The sequence below is a fragment of the Ursus americanus genome, chromosome 14 (genome assembly GCF_024610735.1).
Source record: "Ursus americanus isolate L20-20 chromosome 14, mUrsAme1.1.p, whole genome shotgun sequence".
NCBI lineage: Eukaryota > Metazoa > Chordata > Mammalia > Carnivora > Ursidae > Ursus > Ursus americanus.
This window is the reverse complement of record NC_142140.1, coordinates 6,161,205-6,188,544: the sequence shown is the minus strand read 5'-3', so window position 1 is coordinate 6,188,544 and position 27,340 is coordinate 6,161,205. Positions and strand designations below refer to the sequence as shown.

Sequence of the window (27,340 nt, the reverse complement as noted above, 5' to 3'; positions counted from 1 at the left end):
GTAGTGGCTACTGCTTCCTGCTTAGTACCTATTTTCTTGATAAATAATACTTGTCCTAACAATGACAGTGGCAGCAATATAGAAAAATGTCAAAGAGAGGATTTAGGTAAATGACCTACTCCATGCATCTTGAAGGACATCTAGACCTGGGAGAAGCAAAGCTTTCTCATCATAACTTTTTAACAGAAACTAGTGATTATATGGGATCTGTATTTTTTTCAGTGCATATAAACTGTGTTATTTGCCATAGGTTTATAGAATGGGATGTGTGAGCAGGCTTTTATGAAGCTGTTTTCTTTCATCTTAGTCAACAGGCTTACAATTTGGTTACCTGCCAATGGATCAGAGGTGGGGCCTTGTGTTATGGCTTTATAGGGCAATCAGCTGGGTTTTTCTAGCCCGTGTGGATAACTGAAAGCAGGGCCAGCCCACAGCCTTGTCAGCCATGTTTTTCTTATTTTAAAAATAGCTAAATTATACCCAGCAACTTTACTCCTAGGTATTTAGCCAAGAAAAATGAAAACACATATCCACAGAAAAACTGGTGCACAAATGTGAATACCAACATTATCCATAGTAGGCAAAAAGGAAAGCAATCCAAATGTCCATCAGCTGATGGTATATCCATACAATAGAAAACTATTCCATTGTGGTATATCCATACAATAGAATATGTGTTATAGCCATACAACAGAATATTATTCAGCAGTAAAGAGCAACGACGTACACACTACAACACGGATGGGCCTCAAAAACATTTTGCTAAGTGAAAGAAGCCAGTCACAAATCACTGGGACTCCATTAATATGAAATGTTCAGAACAGGCAAATCCATAAAGACAGAAGTAGATTAGGTTGTCACGGCTGGGGGAAGGGGGAGGTGAGGAAAAAAAGGGAAATGCCTATTAATTGGTATGGGGTTTCTTTTGGGGGAGATAAAAATGTTTTAAAGTTGGTCATGGTGATGTTTGCACAACTCTGCCAATACATTGAGAACCACTGAAATGTACACTTTAAATAGATTAATTATAAGGTATGTGAATTATATTTCAATAAAGCTGTTATTACTATAATAGCTCAATTATAACTCTCTACCCAGTAAGAGTGGGTGGGGAATAGCGACTTCCTTTCAAAGAGCACAGTATAGAAAGAGGGGGGCGAAGAGTCACTTCACAGTGGAGAAAGCTGACAAACACTACCTCAGCCAGGTGATCCCGGCTGACATGATACGCTGAGAATGTCCCTTCACCTCTATGGTCTTTCTCCCCAAAACCCATAACTCTAGTCTAAACATGAATAAAACATCAGACAAATCCCAACTGAGACACAATCTAAAAAATATCTGAGTAGCATGCTTCAGAACTGTCAAGGTCATCGAAAACGAAAAAACTGTTATAGCCAAGGAGACATGAGGACTGGATGTAATGTGATGTCTTGGGTAGGATCCTAGCATAGAAAAGGGACATTAGGTAAAAACTAAGGAAATCTGGATGAAGTATAGAGTTTAATAATAATAGATCAATATTGGTCCACTAATCGTGACAAAGTTACCATACTAATGTAATATGTTAATAACAGAGGAAACTGGGTGTTACCTAGCTTCCCTGAGCCTCAATTTCTCATCTTTACAGTGGGGATAATAATACTGCCTACCTCATTGGTTTGGGGGATTTAAATGATTGAAGCCATTTGATATAAAATGTTTCAACAGTGCCTGACAAATGGCTAAGTGCCAACAGTGCCAGCTATTATTACTACCATAGCTACCCACGTTTCTCAGGTATTTTATTTTAAAATGAGGTCGTGACAAAGAAAAAAGTCTACCGAGTGCATATGTAATTTTGTAAGAGGTTCAGAAATGCTGCCCTTTTTACAATGTTTATTAAGTAAATAAGTGCCTGTTTCAGAGGGAGGTGGTAAGGAATTGAATATGTAGATACATTTTTCTCCTTAAACCATCTACATTTTAGATGGAATGGGAAGGAAGTGAAAGAAGATATATACCCTAGGGAGAAAAGATAAAGTCAATATATTATTTTGAATTCAGAATTAGTGGGGGACAAATAAATAAGAAATGTACTGTTCCCTCCCGTAGAACTTCGTGCCAGAACAAGTAAATAGCAAAATTGATTTTAATTACAGTTTTTCACTCTTACTCACCTTTATCTGATGGCCATCCTCAGGGGCAGTAAAATCTCCATGGGAAATGGCACAAGAAGTTCTAAATAACTAGTTCCCAAACAAAAAACACCTGGTTACAAATATATATATATGATATATATATATATATCATACTGAATGCCCAGATAAGCAACTGTTAAATAAAAATACTTTTTTAGTATACATATGTCTCAAATATTGCATGAGAATACTTCATACTAGACAAATATTCATTGTTTATCTGAAATTTAAATTTAACTGGTGTCCTGTATTTTTATTTGCTACATCTGGCAACTCTACCCAAGGATAAGTATGCTTTTCGATGTTTACGATATTTTCTTTCTAAAATTATCATAAGAAACTTAGGAAGATGAACAGCAGCCCCTTTGCACACCTCATTCATGTACGAAGCAGCAATTCTGTAAGCCGTAGTAAGAATGCTTTCTTTCTATCAAAGGTCACTGACTAGTAGGGAAAAAAAATTAGAAGTTACAGCAAGTCTATCTTTAAAGAAATAGAAATTTATCAAATCACCAGCTCCCTCATCTCAATTCAAGAAAGAAAATGGAGAAAATGTGAATAAATGCAAGAGGTACAGAGAGGGAGAGAGCAGAAGAGGGAAAAGGGGAGGGAGAAAGCATCCTAGCCTTGAGATGTGTCAGTGGAGGCGCAGGGCTTAAGGAGGCTGCGGGCTTCAGTGGGCAGCACCCGGCAGAGGGGTGGGAGGTGAGGTCACAAGAGCCTGACCACCGTCCCGCCCAGCCGAGGACCAGGTGGGTGGATATGAAGGGGTGGATATGAAGGGATCCTACCTAGGCTGCTGCCCAGGAATCCTCTGCTTTCCGCTCAGAGGAGGCTGTTGGCCTTGAAGAAAGGAAGGAAGGAAAGCAGTGGGAGAGGAAAGGAGGGAGAAGTGGAGGGAGGGAGGAAGAGGAGGTGCCCAGCTTTCTCTTTAGTTATATGTAATGCTTTATCTACCTCGGCAAAAGAGAGCCCTTTTTTTTCCCCTAAAAAATGGGTAATCTCAAGTTTGGCTTGGGAATTAAATCTGTCTCTGTCTCCCCTCCCCCCGTGCACACACATGCACGCACACCCCATGATTACACTCTACATGTTTGACCCTGACTCTGTTCAGCTTCATGTTCAGCATCCTTGAACCTGGCCAAGTGGCAAAGGTGAGGAAGAACTGAGTCACCAAAGATAAAGTATAATTTAAGTAATCCATCTATAAATCATAAAGATTTAGTTGTACGTTAAATTGTTACCAGGCCTAAACAGTCAGACTTTGAGAAAAGATTTTGACCCACTAAATTTTAGAACTTTCAAAAAAATGAAAAAGCAAAAAATACTGAGGATGGGGAAATTAATTTCTATTGTGTGTACCTTTTTAAAAGCACCTGGATATGAACATTTCAGAGAGAAGTTTCCTTACGCATCATCACAAGAAAACATAAATGCAATCTTGGTTAAAACATGGACATGTCAAAACTCTTATACATGCCCCAGTTGTCTGGGGAGAAAATGCCTAAAATCAAGAAGCAAGGATGGTAAGAGGAGTGTTTGGGGTTGTTTAATTTAGAAGGAAGCCTGGATAATAGCCAATAAATTTCTTGGCTTTAAATAAGACCCTGGTGACATGTTTCATTTTGATTTCTGAGATTAATTAATTATGGGAAAAACCTTAGAATTTATTTAAAGGGTCACATGGGAAAAGTCATACACCAGTTAGAGGAGTTTGGTCTGAGATTGAGAAGTTCCAAGATAGGATGACTGGCATGTGGAAAATTACTAAGAAACAAATAATGGCTAATGTTCTTGTTTTCCAAATTAGAAAGAAGGAATTATTTTTGATACTGCTGTAGAGATCATTAGAACCTTTACAAACTATTTTTGGGAAAGAACTTGGTGTACAGCAAGCTCAGGAAACTTTCCTGAATTTTTCAGTGTTGTATCTCCAGCATCCAGTACAAAGCTGAGTATATATATATATATATATATATATATATATATATATATATATATATATATATATATATCTCACAATAGATTGTATCACCAAACCCTTAAATGGAAGACAACAAATTCAAGAGCAGCTTCGAATTCTGATAAATGGAGAAACTGGAAGATGAATAAAAAGATTCAATGAAGAAATAAATACAGATCATTTTACTAGTTTGGAACTGGTTTTGTCAATTTAGATTTCTTAAGCATTTGCTAAGATAACTGCAAAAAAATACTATGAAAATGAGTGCAGCCAAACATCAGAGTTTAAAGAAACATACCATAGCTCTGTTGAAATTCAAAATGCAAAAGTGAAGATTTAATTTTGGTCTGTCTTTATCTGTATCTGAGAACAGTTCCACATGCTTCATTTGCTTTTCAATTTTTTTTGTAAACTATAGAATATTCAAGAGATTTTTCTACCGTGAAATGCACCCAAAAGACACACACACACACACACACACACACACACACACACACACACTTTTTTAAAAAGGAAAAACATAAGACATGAGCAAAAGATCTCATCTAGAAGCTAAATTTTAGCTCATCTCCTCAGTCTTCTCTCCTGGTTAGTCTGAGGTTTTCTGCAAAATAATAAAAATAATGGCAATGTCACATGTCTGGTCACATACTCATTCTTTTTCAACTTCCCTCTTTATCTCATGCCTCTCCTTTGTCAGAGTTCTTTTACAACTTCTGATTATTTTTCAAAAGTTTTATTTATAGTGTGTTCTAAAAAGTCACGCTAATAGCTTGTTCCCTTTATTAATTACTACTTTTACTGGAAAAATCTTTAGCCATGATTTAATTCTTTTTTTGTACCAGACGTCCCTTGCCTAATCTGCCTGTAACTCCAGATTTTGCAGCTTTCCACATACATTGCTTCATATTTTCCAATGAAAAAGATCACTTTTTTAGAATTACCATTATGTAAATGTTACTCTTCTTCCAGAAAATTCTGCAGAAGCTTAATTCATCCCCACCAAGAGTATCAGTTTAGGTAAGCAAATCCTAAAATATACAATGTCTTCTATTTGGCACAAGTAATAGTTTTGAGGAAAATAATTAATAAAAGAATTCTCAAAATGTACAGAGTAAATAGGTATAGTTTAATAAAAAATGTTTTCAGTTAAAGCAAAGCACTGAGTTATATTCTATAATATCTACTCTTCCACTTGAAACTGCTCAGTGTAATAAAACTCTGAAAAATACCTTCTTGATAATCGTATCTCACGATTCTATCGTATTCATGCCAAGAGTAAAACTTTCACTTTTGTGCATTGTAATAAGTGGACTTGAATTCTTCTTCCTAATTTAGGAAGATTATTTATCCAGTAGCTATATTTTTTTGGCGCTGCATCGGGATACAGGTGCAGTTCCTTTCTAGATTTCACATTGTCTGGAATGTTCCATGTTTTGATCCAAAATATACTTTATGTTCCACAAATGAGAGGAAGAGTTTAGCAGCCTGGATTCTTTTACAAAAGTACTTTTTTTTATTCTTTGAAAAAATTCAGTGTTTTACCTATTTTATTCACACTTTCATGATCAATGGGATACTCTTCCCCATGTTTTACTATTTTTCTCACCATAAAAATGATACATGAAAACATACGTGAATTTCTGAAAACTTCAGGAAATATCAAGAAAAGAAAGATCACGAGTATTCCATAAGGCCTTTCAACAATTTGGAGTATCTGTCTTCAAGTTGTTAGTCAATTTTAAATTTTAAAGAAGTTTGCATCTGCTTTTTATTTTTTTTTATTTTTTAATTTTTTTTAAAGATTTTATTTATTTATTTGACAGAGATAGAGACAGCCAGCAAGAGAGGGAACACAAGCAGGGGAGTGGGAGAGGAAGAAGCAGGCTCATAGCAGAGGAGCCTGATGTGGGGCTCGATCCCATAACGCCGGGATCACACCCTGAGCCGAAGGCAGATGCTTAACCGCTGTGCCACCCAGGCACCCCTGCATCTGCTTTTTAAATAATATATTGCACACCCTCCATTTTCGACCTCCTGGGTTGGAAAGCCAAGTTTTGTTAATTACTATTTCTCCTCAAAAACAGCCCAGGATTTGATGATGTGAAATTGGGTGGGGGAGGAGGAATTCAGAAATAAAAATACCTGCTGGGATTTAACAGAGGGAAGAGGGTCAAAGCGAGTCAGCGTAAAGAAATTCGTGTCCTAAATATGTAACACAACGCTTAAATTGCTTTGAATTTCTGCAGATTATTGAAGTTACGTAAATAAATTTCACCCAACTAGCCCTTCAAATCCTTTCCAGGATTTTTTTGTCCGAAAGGTTAATTATGGGCTTGCAAGTATTGAGAAAAGTATCAGGATATAAGAAATGCTCACTGGTATCGGTATTTTAGGTTTAGATAATGAGTTACAATGCTTAAATATTCTCCAAATAACTTTTTGGTTTGAATAAAATCACGGCAAATCAACTCTTTCCCTCAAAATGCAGTAATAAACTAATAGTAATCAAGGCCTGAGATATTGTAAAAGTGTTGCCTTTTATCATCTGACGCAGTTAGGGTCTCCAAGCTATTGTGTTTCAATATCTAATTAATCATTTCTGAAGACAAATGTTTCCTTTTTTTCAAAATTAGACAAACAAACACATGAGGTCTTATTTAAGATTTAGACTGGGTGACGTATTACAGGATCTCAGGTTTGTTATTCTTTTCTAAGCAGCACTCATTTTGGATGGGTGCTGGGCTAACATGTTTATGACTTCCATTGCCATGCAAAATCATATGTTTTTGTTTGGTGTTGTTTTTGACAATCAATCCCCTACCTGATGGCCCGGGTGACTTAAACTTAGACATTTTCTTCACAATTTTTAGTTACATTTATCAAAATGACAGCACATGTCACCCTTCACTGTTTTTGTCCTCTAAACATTAGCTAATTCTTTAAACTGGGAATTTTTTGCAAGGATCTAGAAAAAGAGAGAAAGGGATATCCGTTGCCAAACATAATGGAATAAATTGTAATCATATTTTTGTAAGTAACTTGTAGATATGTGCTGCAATTTTCCTAATAAATGTTACTTGGTTTCTCCAGCAATTCACTTCAGAAATTACACTCTCTCCCACAATACAAAAAAGTAATGTCACAAAGGTGAATTCTAAGATACATATTGACAATAAAGGGCCGTAAGCACACAGTGGGCAAAAGTCCTAGCAAACTTGAAAAATATTTAACTGAACAATAATGGAGCAATGCCAAATGCTAAAAGTCACCAAAGATAATTTTAATTGTTGTAGATATAATGGTGCTCAATGACAGCTGTTTTGGAACAAAAAGGTTATTTCCTGCAAATTTCAGTAAGTTTTCTCCTAAAATAAACTCTCATTGATTGTTAAAATTACCAATTGTCCTTAATGGCAAATGGACACCAATGTTGGCTAATAACTTTGAGTATGGAGTCATTCCTACATGTTGATTTGTAAACACTATCTGGAGGAAAAATTAAAAAGACATAATGTAGCCCAGTGTTATTTCTCCCTATGGAGATATTACAGGGCTCTTATGTAAGAGAAGTAGTTGAAAAAAATATCTCAAGCAAAAAGTACTTACGAACTGAATGTTGCAACTTTCCCAGTAAGCACAGCTTCCTCTCTCCTTTCCCCTCTTTTTTTGGAAATGACAAGAATAAGCTTTTTTAAAACCTAAATTTTGCTAAATTAAAAGTAAAAAATCTTAGTTATTTAACAAAAGAGACCTAACTTATTAGCAAATAAAAAATGTATTTTGTGTGTTGGCCTAATAGCACTAGGATAAACTACTTTAGATGTTGTGTTTATTTATACATTAAAAGTCTATGTTTAACTTTATCTTGACCCAAGGTTATAATTTTATACATTAAGTATAATGGTCCAATGTTATTTCTTGGCCTTATAAGTTTTTAAAATCTGACAACTACTTGAGAAAAAGTGATGTGGGGAAATACAAAGATAAAGAGGGAATGGTTATTTTTCTTGAATCCAGAGACATGGTCCTTTAGCTCATATACTATTAATTCATTATATTGCTTCAACTTTTCTAATTAGGAAAAATAATATGTATTCATTATTTTTAAAATTGAAAAGTTCAGAAAAAGATAAAGAATAAGAATCACCTTGACTATATCTCGCCACCCAGAGATAACCACTGGTAAAAAATAAACTTATTTTTTCCTCCACATTTTTCTATGCATGTATACATACAGATATATTTTTAAACAAGATGTAGAGAGCTTCTTGGTTTTGTTTGTTTGTTTGTTTGTTTTGGTTTGATCTTTTTTTTTTTTTTTTTTTAGAGAGGGAGGGGGGAGGGGCAGAGGAAGAGGGAGAGATTGAGTTTTAAGCAGGCTCCACGTCTAGCCCAGCTCCAGGCCTGACGTGGGGCTTCAACTCATGACCTTGAGATCATGACCTGAGCCAAAACCAAGAGTCAGACACTTAACCCACTGAGCCACCCAGGCACCTCACATCTTGTTTTTTTTTAAAATATTTTAGTTATAAGTTTAACAATGATGAGAAAAGAACTGATATTAAAAACAAAAAAACAGGGGCGCCTGGGTGGCGCAGTCGTTAAGCGTCTGCTTTCGGCTCAGGGCGTGATCCCGGTGTTATGGGATCGAGCCCCACATCAGGCTCCTCCACTGGGAGCCTGCTTCTTCCTCTCCCACTCCCCCTGCTTATGTCCCCTCTCTCGCTGGCTGTCTCTATCTCTGTCAAATAAATAAATAAAATCTTTAAAAAAACAAAACAAAACAAAAAAACAAAACAAAAAAAAAACAAAAACAAAAACAAAATCTCCCATTGTCCTTAGAATTCCCATTATCCTTAGATACTTAAGATTTTTATTTTATTTTATTTCATTCTGTTTCTGCCTGTGGGATCCACAGCATTCAATTATATATTCTTATGAGGTAGTATTCCAGTATTTTCTACTTAAGTCTTCCTTTTAAGAACACTTGGTTTTTAGCAAAATATTTATGTAAGGCATTTCATGTCAAAATAATGCATTAAATTTATGTTTTTAAAAGATTAAAAAGGTAAAAGAAAATTTCTATTAGGCTTAGTCTTCTCAAACAAGAAATTAAACATGGAAGTAATTGAATACAATCGCCAGTGTTTGCCAATCAAAAGTTTTAGAAGTTAATTGTTTTGTTTCACTCTCTTTTGTAGGATACATTTAAAAATTTATTCAGCAGTAATACAACACTGACTATCGAAAGAATAGATCTGTGTTTTCTGGCATGAAAAGCCTTTATTAAGTGAAAAATTCATGGAACAATGCATTTTAAATAATTTATGCCAAACGGCTGTGAAAGAGCCTGTGCTAAACTACATAAGTCCTTCCACACATATGAAAATGCATAGAGAAGAAATTAGTGAGAAACGCCTCAGTCCGGGAAGGGAAGTGGAAGTGAGGAGGTAGTAAGGGGGAACTCTTATAATGTATTCTAGATATTTCTGTATTCCTTTAAAAAAATAATAAATTCTTGAACAAAAATAAATTCTTACTGCTTTAATCATTTTTAAATGGAAGAAATTAAGGTGACCCAACACCATATTACTATTTATATTGGCCCCTTACTTCTCTGAATTCTAGTCATTTCTGTAATCTCTTCTAAGAAAGTTGAAGGACCCTAAAGAAGCCATAAGCATGGGACTTTGCATTTTTCCCCACAGCCCTAGCATTAGTGCCTTGGCACAGAGGTCCTAGTATGTCCGTCTTCAATGTATAAAACTATGAACTCGAGTATGAGTTAGATGTTACTCCACCAGAGCTGGAGAACTACTATTTTTTGGAGAGGAATGTATAAAGAGCTCTGGTTATGGATTTCATTACAAGCCCTTTATAACCAAGAAACAACTAGATTGTATTGTCCTTTCTAGTATAATTACTGGAAGTTCAGTTTAAGTCAAGTTTAACTACATTTGCATATATTTAAAAAAAAAAAAACAAGACCAGGGAGAACTGAAAGTATTTCTAGTACCCCAGCAGGATCAGGTAAGAGCTCATCAAGGGGCACCACTTTTTGTGCCACAAAAGAACTCCGGGCATTCTACTGGAGCACAGTAACCAATGGAGAGAAAGAAGGCATTCAATTTTATAATGTGAACGTAAGAAGGAAATGTAAAAATGGAGCCCACCCCTCACTGTTAATATTCGCCTTGAACCTAGATACATACGGCCTCATTTGATATGGCAAGTACAGTTGTGAGCTGTAGTTAAATAAGAAATTCAGCCTACTTTATCATGAATTATACCAGTCATATTAATGGATTCCAAAATGAGAAAAGACTGGATGGACATTTATTACAGGCATTTTCTTTCACAAAACGTACTTAGTACAAAATAGCTTCAGTTATTCAAACTGACTGCTTCTTTACAGATATATTCGGATCTAGCCACAGAAAGTAGAGGTATGGCTAGAAATGTATCAACCTCTTCATTCTTAACACTTCCCTTTTTTCCTTTTCATTGGCTCTTTCTCCTTAGCTTAAAATCATGTGCAAGGGGTCAAGGAATTGTTGAAAAGGAAAAACAAAGCTGGGGGCATCACGTTGCCGATTTCAAGCTATACTACAAAGCTGTGATCACCAAGAAAGCATGGTAACTGGCACAAAAACAGATACAGAGACCAATGGAACAGAATAGAAAACCCAGAAATGGACCCTCGGCTCTTTGGGCAACTAATCTTTGACAAAGCAGGAAAAAACATCCAGTGGAAAAAAGACAGTCTCTTCAATAAATGGTGCTGGGAAAATTGGACAGCTACATGCAAAAGAATGAAACTTGACCACTCTCTCACACCATACACAAAGATAAACTCCAAATGGATGAAAGACCTCGATGTGAGACAGGAATCCATCAAAATCCTAGAGGAGAACATAGGCTGTAACCTCTTTGACATCGGCCACAGCAACTTTTTTCATGACACATCTCCAAAGGCAAGAGAAACAAAAGCAAAAATGAACTTGTGGGACTTCATCAAGATAAAAAGCTTCTGCATAGTCAAGGAAACAGTAAAAAAAACTAAGAGGCAGTCCACAGAATGGGAGAAGATATTTGCAAATGACACTACAGATTAAAGACTGGTATCCAAGATCTACAAAGAACTTCTCAAGCTCAATACATGAGAAACAAATAATCAAATCAAAAAAATGGGCAGAAGATATGAACAGACACTTTTCCAGTGAAGACATACAAATGGCTAACAGACACATGAAAAAATGTTCAAAATCGCTAGCCATCAGGGAAATTCAAATCAAAACCACATTGAGATACCACCTTACGCCAGTTAGAATGGCAAAAATTGACAAGGCAGGAAACAACAAATGTTGGAGAGGATGTGGAGAAAGGGGATCCCTCCTACATTGTTGGTGGGAATGCAAGTTGATACAGCCACTTTGGAAAACAGTGTGGAGGTCCCTTAAAAAGTTAAAAATTGAGCTACCCTATGATCCAGCAATTGCATTACTGGGTACTTACCCCAAAGATATGGACGTAGTGAAGAGAAGGGCCATTTGCACCCCAATGTTCATAACAGCATTGTCCACAATAGCTAAACTGTGGAAGGAGCCGAGATGCCCTTCAACAGATGACTGGATTAAGAAGATGTGGTCCATTTATACAATGGAATATTACTCATCAGAGAGAACGATTACACAACATTTGCAGCAACATGGACGGGACTGGAGGAGATTATACTAAGTGAAATAAGTCAAGCAGAGAAAAACAATTATCATATGGTTCCACTCATTTATGGAACATAAAAAATAGGAAGATCGGTAGGAGAAGGAAGGGAAGAATGAAGGGGGGGTAAACAGAAGGGGGAATGAACCATGAGAGACTATGGACTCTGGGAAACAAACTGAGGGCTTCAGAGGGGAGAGGGGTGTGGGATTGGGATAGGCGGTGATGGGTATTAAGGATGGCACATATTGCATGGTGCACTGGGTGTTATACGCAAATAATGAATCATGAAACGTTACATCAAAAACTAGGGATGTACTGTATGGTGACTAACATAACACAATAAAAAATTATTATAAAAAAAGTGAAAAAATAAGCATACATAATAAAAATATTTTCAAAAAGAAAAAATCATGTGCAAACCTCTCTCTTTTTTTAATTTAAATTCAATTAATTAACATATAGTGTATTATTGGTTTCAGAGGTAGAGTTCATTGATTCATCAGTTGCCTATAACACCCAGTGCTCATTACATCAAGTGCCCTCTTTAATGCCCATCACCCAGTACCCCATCCTCCCACCTACCTCCCTCCAGCAACCCTCAATTTGTTTCCTATAGTTAAGAGTCTCTTATAGTTAAGAGACTATAAGATTTTGTCTTATTTTATTTTCCCCTCCCTTCCCCATAATCCTGTTTTGTTTTTTATATTTTACATGAGTGAAATCATATGGTATTTGTCTTTCTCTGATTGACTATTTTGCCTAGCGTAATACCCTCTAGTTCCATCCATGTCATTGCAAATGGTAAGATTTCATTTTTTTGATGGCTGAGTAATATTCCATTGCATGTATATATCACATCTTCTTTTTTTAAAGATTTTATTTATTTATTCGACAGAGATAGAGACAGGCAGCGAGAGAGGGAACACAAGCAGGGGGAGTGGGAGAAGAAGAAGCAGGCTCATAGCAGAGGAGCCTGATGTGGGGCTCGATCCCATAATGCTGGGATCACGCCCTGAGCCGAAGGCAGATGCTTAACCACTCACTGTGCCACCCAGGCGCCCCTATCACATCTTCTTTATCCATTCATCTGTCGATGGACATCTGGGCTCTTTCCATAGTTTGGCTATTGTGGACATTGCTGCTATAAACATTGGTGTGCATGTGCCCTTTTAGATCACTATGTTTGTATCCTTTGGGTAAATACCTAGTAGTGCAATTGCTGGGTATAGAGCAGTTCTATTTTTAACTCTTTGAAGAACCTCCATTCTGTTTTCCAGAGTGGCTGCACCAGCTTGCATTCCTACCCGCAGTGCAAGAGCGTTCCCCTTTCTCTGCATCCTCGTCAACATTTGTTGTTTCCTAACTTGTTAATTTAGCCATTCTGACCGGCATGAGGTGGTATCTCATAGCGGTTTTTATTTGTATTTCCCCAATGCCGAGTGATGTTGAACAAACCTCTCTCTTCTTAAAAACAAAAATAAAGCCCTACAACCCACCTTTTTTAGACTCTGTGTCGTCCCCTTTGTAAAATCTACCCTTCTTATTTCACTGATAAATGTCTCTAACGAGGCATCCACATACATTATCTCCTTTCTTGCCACAACTGGTAACCAGAAATGGCTAAGCGACTGGACTCAGAAGTCAGTAAGAGCTGAGTCATCTTCGATCTGCTGCATGCTAGTTGTATGACTCTGCTCAGGGCCTCTGTCTCAATTTACTCATCTATAATATGAGGATGACGTAATAATGAGACCGCCTTCCCTCAGAAGGCTGTGGTGAAGAATAAAGAGCGTGACATTTACAATGCTTGGCACATAGGAGGTGCTCAATAAATGTTCCCGACTGACATGGCTTTTGCCTGGATCTCACCAGTTACCAGGTCTGCCTTAACTGACCTCTCTGAGCCATCTGAGAGGATTGCTTCCTTCTTCTGTTGACCTTCGTTATATCAAGTTGTTCTCATTTTCCTTTTTTCTATTTCTTGGACTGTTCCTTCTCAGGTTCCACCTATCTCTTCAAAGCTCATCTTCCCCACAGATTTCTCCCTGGCCTCCTCACCTTCTTGTTCTCCCTGGCAAACTCATTCACATCAGTGGGTTTGGTTACTAAGTGAGCAAGGACAACTCCACATTATATTTTCATCCCAGACCCCTTCCTAAAGTTAAAGGAGATTGCCAGTCGTCTACGGACACCTTCACTAGGACATCCCTCACACATCTAGAACTCAACATGTCTCAGACTGAGCCCATCAATTGCTCGAGTCAAAAACCTGAGCTTTAAGCTTAGACTTAGGGTCTCTAGTGCAAATGACTTTTGGGTTTTTTTTGTTTTTGTGCTTTTTAAAAGCCTTGGAGCCTACCTCCTAAATATTTTTGTATGGCTAGATTGTACTCATCCTTCAAGATTAAGCTCAGGTATTACATCTTTGGGAAGCCTTCCCATTAACCACCCCTCTACCCCTCCAACCTGAGTTAGATTTCTCTGCCTGTCCAGTACCCATGGCGGAACAACCCTTTTATAGCACTTACCGCATTGGTATTCTAGTGTCTGTTGCTGTTGTTGTTTTATCTTGTCCCCTCTGCTTCTTCTACAGGACTGTGAACTCCCTAAAAGCAGGGTTTTGTCCTTTGACCTAACACAATGTGTGACGAAAAGGACGTACTTAAGGATTTGAAAGCCAACTATATTAGCCCACTGTTGACTTGATTCCATTGCTCTTGCAGGAGTACTACTGATAGCCTGGAATTTAGCAACATGATGGGGAGAAGCTCAATGACATTACAAACAATTTACAAAATAGTAAATCTGGTCCTAGATAAGTATGAGTTAACTATACACTAGAGTTCAAGGGAGCCTTGCCAAGCCAATAAATTACTTGGTGTTTACTGAATACCAACTGTTTTCCCCACATACTGAATATGTTTACTATTTCCATGGCTCACATTTCTTACTAAGCGTAATTGGAATTAAACTTTTTTTTTCCATGAGAAGGAAGAGATTCTTTTGGTAAGATATCATCTTAAATGATGCCCTTAAATACTTGAAAAGGCAATTCTTCCCTCTCTTTATTGGGACTTGTACTCTCTAATTCACATGATAACAACATTAAAAATCTGGCCTTATGTTTTTGAGTTCTAACAAAATTTTTCAGTTGTGCACAAGAAGTGCTCCCAAGTCAGGGAAGGAGAGAAGGAACCAAGATTGGGAACCAGGATGAGAATTCAGCATTATTTGAAATCTTCCGTTTTTTCTAAGAAAAAAATGTTCATGAAGAGTTTGAGTGGCTAAGAATGAAACTTAAAATATCACCTAGGATTTTTTTTTTCTTTTTTTTTTTTTAGAGAGAGAGAAAGAAAGGGTGGAGGGAGGGCAGAGGGATAGAGAGAATCTCAAGCAGGCTCCACACCAAGCATGGAGCCTGATGCCCAGGTTCAATCTCATGGACACTGAGATCATGACCTGAGCCGAAATCAAGAGTCAGATGCTTGACTGAGCCACCCAGGCTCCCCAAAATATCATCTACGATGCTTCTTAAATCAAAGATTCATGAGTTCAACCATGTGGCTCTAATTAGTCTAGGAATTCTGGATTCCACCTTTCTAGGATTAGAAACAAACACATAAACAAAACCAAAAACAAAATACTAAGTGTTTGATATGCAGCCAGGTTTGAGAACCACTGATTATTGATTTATATATGGAAATTCTTTTGAGTAATCCTGAAACTTAACAGCAAATACTTCTTTTTATAAACAAACAAACAGAAAACGAAGCCAAAAAAAAAAAAAATCACTGATGAAAATTTGCAGCTTAAAACACTGCAAATACTTAGCACTAAAACAATTGTTAACTTGCCAGAATTCTGGGACTTCTCTTAGAAGTAGTCACTAATTATATCACTTTTTTTTTTACATCAGATAATTTCTCTTTTTTCTCTGAAGATGGAAATAAGGACCTATTAAATCTACGGTTATTAGCCAGTATCTGATTTTTAGGTATCATAAATAAACAAAATTGCACTTGATCCACTGATTCATTTCCAAATATTTGTTGAGTACCTACTATGCACCAGGCACATAAGCACTTTATATGTAAAGTACCATGGTTTGGGGGTTCTTCCTGTTTGGAATAGTGTTATTTTCAACAGTAATTCAATAAATGTGCATTGACTCACTGATTAAATTTAGTGTCAAAAATACTATTATTTGAGCTCTTCTGAAATCTACAAGAATGCTGTCAGAAAATTTGCATTGTTAGAACAAGTAACTATCAGGAAATCCCCTTGGTAGTGGTGGTACTTTAGTGATATAAACATAAAAACTATTGGAGGAGCATAATGTGAAGTTGAACAACACACTGAGTCTTTTTTAAACAAAAAAAGCCAATCTGAAGGAACTGTATTACACACATTCAAACTAGAAATGTGCTTTTTGAGATTAATCACATAATTTTCAACCCGACTTATGAAGAGAGGGCCAAAGGGTGTTCCATTCTGGAAAATAGTCCATTATAGTATTATAGTGAAATGAAGTGTTTGGCTTTTAATCCAAGGTAGTAGACTATGTATATTTATCAACCTTGACTACCCTAAAAGCCCATTAAAATGATTAAGGCTACTGCTAGTTCTTAAAGCACTTCTGCATGGTTTAGAGAAAGTCCCTCACCTTGGGGCTGGTGGGTGGCTCAGTCGGTTAAATGTCTGACTCTTGATTTTGGCTCAGGTCATGATCTCAGGGTCTTAGTTTGAGCCTGGCATTGGGTTCCGTGCTGGGTATGGGACCTGCTTAAGATTCTCTCTTTCTCTCTCTCCCCCTTTGCCCCTCCCCCCCAGTCACCCTTCTTTCAGGTAGAACGAGTGCACAGCTAAGATTTTAGACCCTTTTTGTCCCCTGGGTCAGCCTCTCTGGGCACAGTTACAACAATCTGCTGCAGCCCAGGAGTAGCAGAATGACACTACAAGGCAGGTGGGTGAAGAAGGGAAAAGTAAAAACACGCTCGTTCTTATTCAGTAAAGGAGGATATAAATATTTTTTTCTCAGCATTTTAAAAATGGAGATATAATTCACATATCATAAATTCAGCCTTTTAAATGAACAATTCAATGCATTTAGTATATTTAATAAAGTCGTGCAACCATCACCATTGTCTAAATCCAGAACATTTCCTCTCCCCCAAAAAGAAACTGTATCCATTAACAAATATGCTTTTTTTCATGTTCAGTAGCCAACATATAGTACATTAGTAGTTTCTGACGTAGTGTTCAACGATTCATTAGTTGTGTAAAACACCCAGTGCTTTATTTTCTCCTCTCCCATCTAATCTACGTTGTGTCGCTATGGATTTGCCTACTCTGAACATTTCGTATAAATGGAATTATACGATGTAAGTTCTCTTATGATTGACTTCTTTCATTCAGCATAATTTTTTGGAGGTTCACATATTTCATAGCAGGCATCAGCACCTCATTCATTTGTACTGCCGAATAATATTCCACTGTATATATGCATCATCTTCTGTTTACCCATTCATCAGTTGCCGGACATTTGGATGGTTTCCACTTTTTTGGCTTCCTGTGAGTAACACTGTTATGAACATTGGTATTCAAGTGGCTTGACTTTTTACAAAAAGCTTATATGACTTCTGTAAATTTTAAAATAATTAGAAAGTAAAGGAAAGAAGTCATTATTTACAGAAAATTTCAAGGCGGTGATTTATTTTTCTTTTCTATTTTGTTTTTGTTTTTCCACTTGGTTGTAAATATCTTTTCATTGTGTGGTCAGGTTGACTTTGTCCATATATTGTGATGATTGCTATTGAGCTAATGGTTTGTAAATGTTTGTTTTACACGTGTTTCATATGACATTGCATGCTTTAAGCATGTAATATGATACATTTTAAATATGTTTTTGAATGTCTGGAGTTAGTACAGGATTATACTGAAGTACTGAAGTTTTACTGAAAGAATCAATGGGCATTTAAAACAGAAAAATACTTTGGGGAGGAAAAAGTATCCTTGTATCCATGTTATGGTAGTAGGAAGAGAGGTTACAAAGATATTAATGGCAACAAAGTATCATTCTTCAGTAAAGCACACCGGTCCCCTTAATTCCCTCCCCCATCTCGTCCCAAGAGTGTACAAAAGTTTCTAAACATATACAGTTGACCCTTGAACTGTACAGTTTTTTTATAAATACGGTACAGTAACTGTAAATATATTTTCTCTTATGATTTTCTTAGTAACATTTTCTTTCTCTAGCTTATTTTATTATAAGAATACAGTATAATATATATAACATACAAAATACGTGTTCATTGAATATTGATGTGATCAGTAAGGCTTGGGGGAGTCACTGCTGTAAGCAGATTTTCAACTACACGGGAGACCCCTAGGTCTCATTGTTAAAGGTCAAGTACATGCAGTTCACGACCAACTGACCAGTTACTCAAACATTTAAATTGCAGTAGAAATACGAAACAGAAGGAAAGTCTATCCTGTGCCAAACTGTCACCCTCAGAAAGGTGTCACCCCCCAATGTCATGTCCTAGATGTATGAAAAATGCTCCTTTAGGTGTCAGGCACTTGAGAAATAGGCATGGAGGTGCTGGAAAACCTGTTCTGTACAAGGGGAAAAGGGAAATTATTTTACTGAAAAAAATCACAGTGGGAAGAGAATATCTAAAATAACTCTAATAGGAAGCAGCTCTGGAGCCCCAGCGTCAAACTTCCCCATCATCCTCAGACCCCGCTTAAAATAGAAATTTTGTATCAATAGTAGCTGTTAGCAGTGTCAAAAGCCAAGTTGCCACATGGGTTCAAAAGTTCAAAACAAAATTATGTTCGTAAAAACAAAAAAGCCAGTGGCTACCTAAGTAAGGCTAAAATGAGTAGCAGAGCCTGGGGATTTACCTACCAATCAATTTTATAGGACCTAAATGATGAAAACACAACTTCTAAAGGTAATTGAGTCTATGACATTATTTCTGTAACAATAATAAAAATTTATTGAGCCCCTACCTCTTGTAATGGCATATTATGAACTAGGGCTACAACAGTGAATACAAAACCCCTTCCGTAAGGGGTACATGGGAAATCTCTGTATCTTACTCTTAACTTTGCTGTGAACCTGAAACTGCTCTAAAGTCGTAAAGTCTCACAAAAATCCCTGCCTTCATGGAGGAGTTCACATTCTAGTGTGGAGAGACAAACAATAAAATTTAAAAAACATAATTTCAGGTGGGACGAAGAAAAAGAAAACTGTTAAGAGAATAAAGAATAACAGTGATGGAAGACCTCTTGATGAGGTGACATTTGCATTATTTGCATTATTTACTTAATAGGAGGCATGGGTTTGCAAATTAAACAGCCAGCAATCAATCATTCAACAGACATCGATAGCCCACTTACTTGATTTCAGGCATTTAGTGCAGGAGGTCCTTGGCGTTAAAAAAAAAAAAAATCAATAAACCATGGTTTCCGTGTCAAGGCACTTGCGTCTTAATAGAAGACGGACACTTCACCAACAACCTATACCGAAATACAACAGGTGTTAGACTGCACTATGTATGCGCAGACGGATAAGCAGAAGCCAGAACAACAAAATTACTCCCAGGGAGGTCTTCCAGAAGGGAAGACTAGGGTCTTGCCGTTCTTTCTAACCTTTAGCACACAATACTCATTTGTACGGTTCACATAAGGGGAAGAGGAACGTAAAAGAAGTGGGCTGCCAGTGGCTGAAAGTGACCACCCCCCTGAACTCTGCCAACCCAGGCCCCACCCAGCTACCCCAAAGCTTAGGGAACCAATATCTGCTGAAATCTGTTCTTGGCACAGGTACACAAGGATTGTTTTGCTTTTGTTTTTGATTTTGTGTTGTTGTTGTTGTTCATAGCAACTGAAACTACCATAACTGTCTTTCCCAAGTTACTTGCCCATTTTGCAGCCTGAATGTATTTATGTGCTCGGGTCCTCTGGAAGTCTGTAGCATGCAGACAATGGTTCTCTCGGCAATAAACATATTTTACAACTTACCAAGTAATACAGCTGAAAAAATTCAGCAGAGAAACTTTTCTGATAAACCAGAAAGCTCCCAGAGTAAATCATTTGAACCAACTTTTACGTAGAAGACTTAAGAACGACATTTTAAAACAGTTTGAAAGTTTTATGATGAAACGTGTTTAGGGGATTTGCTTCAGAAGTATATTAGAAGAGAGGGAGGTGAGTGAGGGTACAGAAGAAACAAGATTGGCCATAAACTGACACCAGATTATGAGTACAAGGGGGTTCATTACCACTTCTGTATTATGTCTAATCTTTTCCATCATAACAAGCGTTTGCTTTTTAGATTTATATGACAAAGCCTGGGACCTATAAAATCACACAGGTGTCCTGAGAAAACCATTCTCATACAGAAATCTGGAGTTCATAGTTATTTTTAAATCTATTCATTATACTAGTTATTCTTTCATGCAAGAAAGGAAGAGAGCAGAGTGTCCATTAGACGAATGACTAAATAAGAGATAAATAGGAAAAAAATACTTCAAAAAGTATTTCCCCAAAAATGTACTGAAATGCGGTTTAGGGTGGCTCAGTCTGTTAAGCAGCTGCCTTCAACTCAGGTCATGATTCCCCGGTCCTGGGATCGAGTCCCACACTCGATCAGTGAGGAGGCTCCCTGCTCAGTGAGGAGTTTGCTTCTGCCTTTGCCTCTGCCCCTCCCCCCACCTGTGCACGAGAGCACTCTTTCTCTCTCTCTCTCTCAAATAAATAGAAAGAGAGAGAGAGAGCACGAACAGGGAGGAGAGGGAGAAGCAGTTTCCCTGAGAGCAGGGAGCCCAGCACTGGACTCCATCCCAGGACCCTGAGATCATGACCTGAGCTGAAGGCAGACGCTTAACTGACTGAGCCACCCAGGTGCCCCTAAATAAATAAAATCTTTAAAAAAAAAAATACAGTTTAGCATCCAAACTGTGCTTTAATATATTAATCAGTGACTATTAGAAAGAACATTCTCAGTGCTTTCTTTTCACCCAGTTGATAAACAACACTTACTGAGTTCCTAGTAGGAGGCTGACTTGGCATTTTCTCACATCATCTCATTGGTGAGATTGTGGGAATATATTATATTTCCATTTTATAGACGAGGAAACTAAGCTTCAGAGAGAGCGAATCTCCTGCCAAAGGTCGCAATAAGCAGAGACAAAGGTCAGGGCTCTTTCCATTCTACCACTACTTCATACTCTTGAAAGGAAAAGATTAATGGAAAATAGGACAACTTTCCCATTCTGAAAACTCTGCTATTCCAGGGTGACCAGGAGTTCTCTTTTTCCTAACATCTACTCCCTCTACTTCCTACCTCTTGACACTTAGAAGCCAATCTGATGTGCAACGTAGGTCAATTTTTTGGAGAAAAAGTAGAGAAAATTTGGCAAAGCAGGGCAAAACGCTCTCTTTTTTATTCCCTGAAAATCAAAGTATTTCTGAACCTTTAAAAGATGTTTTCAAACCATTAAAACTTTAAAATTGAAGTAGTCTAATTCAAAACTATTGAAATTATCAAATGGAACTTTCCTTGGAATTAAATATCATTAAGTTCATACGATGTTTATAAATTATAAAAAATAAAGTATGTTCAAAAACAGGTGAGTAACAGAAAAATAGGGAGTTATTTCAATAGGAAAGAAAACAGTACTCTTGAAGAAATGGCTTTAAAATTATTTCTTTCAATTCTTCCAAGTTGTCTTTAAAAAAGCTCAAAGTTGGGATACAAAAAACCCCCACTAATTTGGCTATATTCTCTGATAGTTTTTAATTTAATTCAACACGTAGCTGCATATATTGTAACCTAATTATTTGTTTATAATCAAGATTAATACTTGTGTTAAAATGTTCCAGAAATTTTTTTTATTCATAGGCAACCACTCAGAAACAGAGAGCTGACTTATGCAGAGAGGTGTAATGAAAAGATCAATCAACCGGAGGTCTGAAGAAATGGGCTACAAGCTTGGCTGTAACATCTTGTAACAAACGGGCAAGTCATTTAGTAAGGGCAAGATAACAGGTGGCAGAATAGGGAGAGGAAGAGAAAAGGACCTTAATCAAAGTCAAAGTAAAATTGGGAGGTTGCAGGTAAACTTTTATAAAAAGATCGAAAAATCATGTATGGGAACATAATAGAGTCATTCAAAAAGTGGCGTATTTGTGGAAGCGTGTGTGTGTGTGTGTGGTGTGCATGTCTGTGTGTGTGTGTGTGTCTCTGTGTGTGTGTGCCGTTAACCTGTCTGGCATGTTGAACTGGTTATAATTTTTTAAATTTTAAATTAAGATCTTCTAAATCTCCTGGGAATGATTGGTGTTTAGATACAACAAATGGTGTCTCAGATAAAGAGAAGGAGCAAATGTCAGAGTCGTGATTGTACACGGCTGCCATGAATAAGTGACTCAATTGGGTGATTGGAAATAGGCCACATTAATTTTCTTAAGCCCAATCTCCAAAATAGTTAAATATCACTATTAATGCCAACACTCCGTTTTGCCAAGCCCTTGAAAAATAAAAATGTTGTCATTATCTTTTTTGTCATTATTTGGTATTTCCCCCTTAAGAAGTAATATAACAGTATTTAAAAATACCTGAGTTCTCAAAAAAAAAAAAAAAAACAAAAAAAAAAAAAACAAAAAAAAACCTGAGTTCTCTCACTTGAGCTAGTTTTAATTGGAGGAAAATGCGAATCAATTCAGTTATGGTCACCTCCCACCTCCTTCCCAATATAATAAACATAGTATGCAATTATGAACCTGGGAACAAAGTTCCCCTAGTTGGAAGAAAAGCAAATATGTTTGCAAATCTCGAATGAGGTAAACAGCTGAGCACTAATTGCAAAAAAAAATAAGTGCCACAGGACCAAATATCAATAGTTGGAAGGTGTCCTTGTGGTTGGGAAAAACTTGAACCAAGGTACAATCTTTTAGCTCTAGAAACTACAATATGGGTAGGACAGCATATGCATGTTGTTGTAGGGTGGAGACTATGTGCTGTTTATCATTTTATCCCCAGCACTTAGCAGAAGGCCTGGCACAAAACAAGCACTCAATAAATATTTGTGGAATGAAAGAATTCTGCAATTATAGCTTACACAGTGTTTTTCTAATTTTTGAAAATATGGCCAACAGTAATAAACATGTTTAACACCAATTCCTGGTACACACAAACACACATATACATAACATAGAAGTTATAAAGCAATGTTTTTTAAATTTAAGAAGTACATTCTGATAGTTTCTGTTCTGTTCTGTTTTATTGGACTTTAAAAAATATATTAGTTATAACCCACTGATTTTATTTAATAACCCATCAGTGAATGAAGACCAGTAGTTTAAAAAACAGATTTATATTATTTCTATTTACATTGCTTAACTTCTTACATTTTTAGGCTTCGCTAACTATAGATCACTTTCAAAAATCACAGAATATTTTTTTAATCTAGAAGGATGTTCAGAAAGTATTCATATTCCAATATGCAACTTTAAAATGTTGCACCATCCTGACTTAACTGTGTTGGGATTCTCTTTGGTCAGTGTCATTAATTATGGGAATTTCCCCAACCAAAAGTATATTTGCCCTATCTCACACCATAAGCAAAATTTAACTCAAAATAAATCACAGACCTAAACATAAGAGCTAAAATTATAAAACTCTTAAAAGAATTTAGGAGTAAATTTTTATGGCTCTGGATTAGGAATTGATGTGACACCAAGAGAAAAATAGGTAAATTGGATTTCATTAAAATTAAAAATTCTTCTGCTTTAAATAATGTCAAAAAGAAAGTAAAAAGAACTTACTGGATGGAAGGACATATTTGTTAATTATATATCTGACAAAGAACTTGTATACAGAATATATAAACAAATCTTATAAATTAACAATAAAAATACAAATAATCCAATTTAAAGATGAGAAAAGGATTTTAATAGACTTTTCTTCACGGAGGATACACAAATAGCCAATAAGCACATTGAAAAGATGCTTGTATGATGAGTTATTAGGGAAATACAAATCAAAACCACAATGAGGTACCATTTCACACACATCAGGTGGGCTAAAATAAGAAAGACAGTAGCAAGTGTTGCCAAGAATGTGGAGAACTTGGAACCTCCATACATGGCTGACAGGACCGTAGAATGGTGTAGCCACCTTGGAAAACAGGCTGGCAGTTCCTTAAAAAGTTAAACATAGAGTTACCATTTGATCCAGCAGTTCTGCTCCTAGATACATACCCAAGAGAAATGAAAAACATGCCTACACAAAACCTTGATATGACTGTTCATAGCAGCATTATTTCTAGTATAGAATATTTCCTTATATTCCCAATATTCCCAATATTCATCAACAGTGGATGAATAAACAAAATATGATATATCCATACAATGGAATATTATTTGACCATAAAAAAGAAAGAAATACCGATACCATACCACAGGGATGAGCCTCAAAACATTATGCTAAGTTCAAAGAAGCATGTCACAGAAGACCTTATTGTTATGATTTTATTTATATGATATATCCAACATCGGTTAATCTATAGAGACAACTGGATTAGTGGTTAGGTAGGGTTACAGGGAATGACTGCAAATGGGTAGGTGTTTTAACTTTTGAAATGATGATGGTGGTACAACTCTGTCAATAAACTGACAAATGCCGAATTATACATTTGAAACCAGATTGGAACTCTGGAATGATCGAGAAGGATGCATGCAGCACTTCTGTGCCCAAGTGTAGAATGTTGAGCCCTGACAACCTGACTTACCTTGACGACAGGCAAAGAAATGGCGTTTTCAAAGGTCAACAAATGTTCTTCCTTCGAGTCCCTGCAGAGCCGTAGCTCTCCTTGTTTTGGGAGACAAGTAGAAGGACATCAATCTATTGACTTCAGCTCGGAACCTTTTCAGAAGCGATACTCATCCTCACAAAATTGTACTTCAAAAATGAGAACCTTCACCCTCAAGGGAAAAGAACTAAGCGTTCCCAACAAGTTAATATGTGAAAGGACTAGAGAGCATTTTGGACAAGCAATTGAGAAGCTTCTTGAGCTTCTCAATCGTGAAGGCAGGAACGTTATTCATCTTTGCCTCCTCAAGGAGGACCAGGCCTTGAAAGGGATGCTCGGTAAATGAAATGGAAAGAAGGGAAAGAAGGTAGGGCCTCAAGTCCAGAAGACAGAGGCTGTCTGGGCATCTGTGAACCGCTCTGGACGGGTCGTCACCAAGCGAGCGGTAGGAAAAGCGGCCCCAGTACATTTACGAGGCAGCGCGCCCCAAACTTCTCCAACGCGAGAGCTTGGGATTCCCACGCCCCGCGTCCCACCCCACCCCCACCCCATGTGTCCCGATCCCTCAGTGGAGGAAACACCGCTGAAGAATTCAAGAAATTCTGTTAATGAGTTTAAGAAATGCTTTTAATGATTAAAACTAAAACTCTGTCACCTTAAGGGACTAATGAGCACCGGTGTGAAGTACAAATGCAAAAGGGGGGCGCTGGAAGTGCGCAGCACCATTGGGCCCTCAGCTAAAAACCAGGTGATCTTAAACATGATTCAATTTCTTTTTAAAGAATGTCATTAAAAATAACTTGGAAAAAAGAAATCTCGCAGGGCGAAGGGTGAGACACACTGGCGTGGAGACGGAAGGCGGGCTCCGGAATCCCGCGCCTCGGACTGTTCCCAGACGTGACTGTGGGCACCTTCCTGAGCTCCGTTCGGGGGCCGGCTCTGTAAAATGGGACCATTTCTGGGCCGCCTCCCAGCGGCGGCAAGGAGGAACAAGCTAGGCCGGGCCGAGTGGCGCACGCCAAGGCAGCCCCCGCCGCCCGGGGCCCTACTGTGCGCCAGGCGGCGGGCGCCCCGCGCCGCGCGCTCCCCGCCCCCGCGCCGCGCCCGCCCCCGCGCCGCGCCGCGCCCGCCCCCGGCCCGGCTCGGCCTCGGGCAGGCGGGGCCGACCGCACTCGGAGCCGTAGCCCGCGCCCGCGCCCGCGCCGGAGTCACCGCCTGGGGCGCTCGGGTTGGCCGCCGGGACACCGGAGCCGGGCGCTGCCGCCTCAGGTCAGTGTCGGGGTGCGCGGCGGCGCTGGGGTCCTGAAGGGCGGGGAAGCGCCGAGGGGTCGGGGCCCGAGGAGGGCCGGGGCTACGGCGTCGAGGTCGGAGGGGACCGGCGCGGACAGGTCCCGGGTGAGGGTCGCGGGCGCTCAGAGAAGTCCTGGCACAGCGAGCCAGCCGGGCGGTGGAGGGCACGGGCGGCACGCGAGACGCGCCACAGGGAGCGGCGGCCGCGCACCGGCAGACGCCGGTCATGCGTCTGGCGCTCCCGGGACAGGTCCCCTCGAGGGAGCGCCTGGGTCGGGGTCCGAGAGAACCGGGGACCTCCGAGTCCCCCGCGGAGGTGCGCAGGCGTCTGGGAGGCGCTCGAGGGGAACTTTGGGACCGAAACACGGGCTCCGGTGCCTGTCTGTCCCGCCACCGCGGAGTCGCCTGCTCGGTCTCCAGAGCCCTGGCGGCGGTCACTGTGGGGGTCGCGGTGACAGATAAGCGAGGGGCGCCTTCGAGGTCACCTAGCCCCGGTGCCCTTGAGCGCTGAGCTGGCCGAGAGCCGAACGGAGAGGCTGGGATGTGGGCCGGATTCCCGGGGTTGTAGGGGATGGAGAAAGCGTGCGTCCCCCGCCCCACCCCCGTGTGTGGAGAGGTGGCATTACCGGGCTGGGGTTCCTACACGTGCCGCGCGCCTCACTGCCCGCTCTGTGTGCTCTCACTGAGGTAGGGAGAGGCAGGTAGCTCGAACAGAAAGCACCGGTCCCTCAGTGCAGGGGAGGAAAGTGGGTGTGTGGTGTGGTCCTGCATGCCTTGGTATTTGGGGAGGAGCCTAAGGTAAGGAGGCAGAAACTGGGAGTAACCTAGTCGCTGCTTTTATATAAGGTCAGTTGTTAGGTAAAGAAGGGGCCTTTACCTCTGCTGGTGTTCTGAAGGCTGCATTTCTAAATTCTTCTTGTTAGCTTCCGTTGCTTAGGTGAGTCGCCTCACTCTGATTGCATTTTGTTGAAATGTGTTAATGTATCCAAAATTTGCGAGATGGTGATGACGGTCATATTATATCGTTATTATTTGGCTGTGCTCTTGTTTTACCCTAAGAATTCACTTGGGTCTAAGGATAATTCACTTTTTTCTTTCCAAAAATAGTGTCAATTTTAGGAGAAATAAAGTCAAGAAATAGTGATCTGTCAGGAAGAAGCTAAAGTTCTTCTGTTTTTCCTTTTCAAGGTTGGGGGATGAAATGTGAAATTAATTTTGTTTAAATTAACATCTGAAAACAAAACCAGGCAAGATGATGAACTGAGTTGTAGGAACCCGATTGCTTGAGAAGCGCCTTATTTTGAAGGACATTGTTTTAATGTCAACCGTTTTTTATCATTCACTAAAGAATTGAAACAGAG

The 27,340-nt window shown here is 38.7% G+C and overlaps 1 protein-coding gene and 2 long non-coding RNA genes across 6 annotated transcripts in view; 1 reads left to right on the top strand and 2 right to left on the bottom strand.

The window, feature by feature from the left end:
* Positions 1 to 19,556, bottom strand: part of LOC123802048 (uncharacterized) — a 30,170-nt gene extending 10,614 nt beyond the window's left edge. Inside the window, exons 1-2 of one of the 3 annotated variants that reach the window (XR_015726593.1) lie at positions 19,273 to 19,556; positions 2,160 to 2,228 (exon numbers count right to left, since the gene is read on the bottom strand). This is a non-coding gene — a long non-coding RNA (uncharacterized LOC123802048). Of the gene's footprint in view, positions 1 to 2,159; positions 2,229 to 11,661; positions 11,900 to 19,272 lie in introns of those variants that run through there. The other 2 variants (XR_015726594.1, XR_006782416.2) reach the window with 2 other exon arrangements.
* A 4,257-nt stretch (positions 19,557 to 23,813) lies between these two features.
* On the bottom strand, positions 23,814 to 26,757 carry LOC148108904 (uncharacterized). The gene is made up of 3 exons (XR_015726592.1): positions 26,606 to 26,757; positions 24,669 to 24,748; positions 23,814 to 24,078 (listed from the first exon to the last, which is right to left on the bottom strand). It is a non-coding gene; the product is annotated as an uncharacterized LOC148108904 (long non-coding RNA).
* Positions 25,818 to 27,340, top strand: part of PPARG (peroxisome proliferator activated receptor gamma) — a 129,426-nt gene continuing 127,903 nt past the window's right edge. Inside the window, exon 1 of one of the 2 annotated variants that reach the window (XM_045812298.2) lies at positions 25,818 to 25,958. The gene's annotated coding sequence lies outside the window, so the exon portion shown is untranslated. Of the gene's footprint in view, positions 25,959 to 26,793; positions 26,917 to 27,340 lie in introns of those variants that run through there. The other variant, XM_045812299.2, reaches the window with a different exon arrangement.